Raw genomic sequence first — 2,861 nt, forward strand, 5'->3', positions numbered from 1 at the left:
TAACTTGATGTATATTCTGTTACACTCATTCTCTCTTTTTCTTGCAATTGTTTAGTATAAATTATGATTTCTGTTGTGATATTATTGATTATTGCTCTACATAGAAACTACATAGCTAACAGAATTTATGTCTCTCCTTATTTCCTGGGAATTGATTAGTTTTTTTTAAAAGCAGGTATTGGGAAAAAATGGACATATAAACATTGTACATATTTAAAGTGTACACTTGGTGTTGTGCTATGTATACGTTGTGAAATGATCACACAATGAGGCTAATTAATAATCTACCCTTCAAATCCACATTCACCATTTTATTTTACTTTTTGTGGCGACAAGACTTCATTTAAGATCCACCCTCTTAACGAATATTAAGTATAGAGTACAGTATTTTAAACTTTAGCCATCATGCTGTACTATAGACCTGAAGAACTTATTCATCTGGCATAACTGAAACTCTGTACATTCTGCTAAGTGAAATATTAGGTTGTCGGAAAAGTCATGACACATTTTTGCAATGAAAAACATAGAAAAAATACATATTGACTTTTCTGACAACCCAATAACTCAGACTAAAAAGAGAAATAGTTCCAAATGTCACTTAAATGTGGAATCCAAACTAGTCAAATTCATAGAAGTAGAAAATAGAACGGTGGCTGCCAGGGGCTGGGGGGAAATGGTGTGACACTGGGAATGTATTAGTATTTATGAATTGTTGGAAGACATTGGCATAGAAAGGTGGCAGAATTGGATATTTTAACGTATCTCCTTTCCTTTTCTCACCTCCCATTTAGTGCTCTTCTCCTAGTTTCTGTTGATGCTGTTGATAATGATGGCCAGCAGAGGACACTGTATAGCACCCTTTATTGCTCCAGAAATTACCCACTGTTGTGGGTTCACCTGCTCTACTTATAGATTCAAGGCTTCTTCTGGGTTTTAGGGACACTAAACACTGGGGGGTTTTTTAGATTTTTTTTAAATTAGGAATTGGGGATGGGAACAGTGCTGGGGAACTGGGGGAAGGGGAACAGACAAGTTGCTGTCTTTTTGTTCTTCAGTCTATTTGTGGAGGACGTTGCTTCACTGGCCCAAGTTGGAACCATCATCGCGCTCTTCCTGGGCGAAGCAGATCAGTCGCCGGCTTCTGGCAGGTAGGAGATCAGACTGGCCGGGGTCCCCTTTGCCAACACCGTGTGATTGATATTGCTTAGCCCCACACACAATCATAATGATGGCATGGTTCATGCTGGCCTCCTCTGTACCACAAACAAATGATAGGGCATACTCTCTGAATACGTAATTGCTTTCCTGCAACTGCCATTCCAGTTTCAGCACTGACTNATCAAGAATTAAATCATGGAGGTCATGGGATGCATGTTTATAAACCTTACATGAATTCTGGTAGTGGGTAAAGTGAAGCAAGAGAATGCTTAAATTAATTTAGCAGTAGATATATCTCCGGTTCATGTTGAATTTTCAGATTATTTCTGGCTCAGTAAATTCTTCTTTTCAAACTCCAATATCATAAGCTCTTCCCTGGGCTATCAGATTTTCTTTTCTCTTTCATAAATAACATAGATATATCACATACTGCCTATTATGCTTTGTATCATCACCAGACACTATATATTTCAATAAACATGAATCAAAGCTTTGAAAGAATTACATCCTATGTACATTGGTGACTTTTAGCTTCCATTAAATTATGTGGGTTTTCAGTGGGACTTGTAATATTGCTAATGCCACTCAAAAACATTTTTTATATTTTAACAAAATATTGTTTTATACATGATGCACAGCGAAATGTAAACTTGTTATGAAGCACTGGTTGATTTCAGAGTATCTGTACATCACAAAGTGACACTTGAGTTCCTGACAGGAAACTGAAGAATTTCATCATATGATGTCACTCGTGTGTAAAAGGCCTCATCTGATTTGCCATGTTTCTTGTCATAGCCCATTAGATAGCATTTGTCTTGAATCCAGTCTATATTATTGTTATTATGATCATCAAGTTGTCACCCCATCTTCCCATCTATTTTTTGGCATCTGCCTTATGCAAAATGCAGTACGTTTGCCCAATTTTATCAATACTAATTAGTACATAACCAGCAGGTAGAGTGACATTTAAGGGTGTAGTATTGCCTAAATTGTAACTTGTTAGGGGTGTGCAGATTGAAATCAAAACATGTGACGGAGTTTGACATTTGATATACATGTCAAATATTACAATACCAACTTTCCTTTACTCCTCATTCATTTCATCCTATTAGCTTTGACTTAGCCTATCAGTAAATGAAAACAATCAGGTTCTGTTGCCTCTTTTTACACAGGCTGCACTTGGACTTCTACTCACATGTATTTCAAAGTTAGGTTCTTCTCTTTTTAAAGGAGCAAGACACTGGCACAGATGGTACGGACAATGGAGTCCATTAAAATTGATGCTGTTGAAGATAGTGAAGTTGCCTTGACCAGATAACTGACAGTAGACATCAAGCACTGTATAATCTTTAATAAAGTCTCACAATGAATCTTTGTGTTAACTCAATAAGAGATTGATGAAAATGTTCATGCAGATAAATATATGGATATTGTATGCATTCTCTATATTGGTAGCATAAAGTAGAAATGCAAATATTATTATAATAAATTATTATAGAAAATGAAGACTAGAAAACACTATATAAAATAAATCCCATTTATGTAAACATAAAATTTTATGAATAAAATACCATTTTAGAAAGATAAAAATAACTAACAGAAAGGTAAATTACTTTGACTTTATCCTTTGTTTTCATGTCTACATTATGTAGATTTCCATCATGAAGGAGAATTAATCTTATGAGCAGCAAACCAAAAAGGAA

The sequence above is a fragment of the Hipposideros armiger genome, unplaced genomic scaffold, assembly GCF_001890085.2.
Source record: "Hipposideros armiger isolate ML-2016 unplaced genomic scaffold, ASM189008v1 scaffold_2258, whole genome shotgun sequence".
NCBI lineage: Eukaryota > Metazoa > Chordata > Mammalia > Chiroptera > Hipposideridae > Hipposideros > Hipposideros armiger.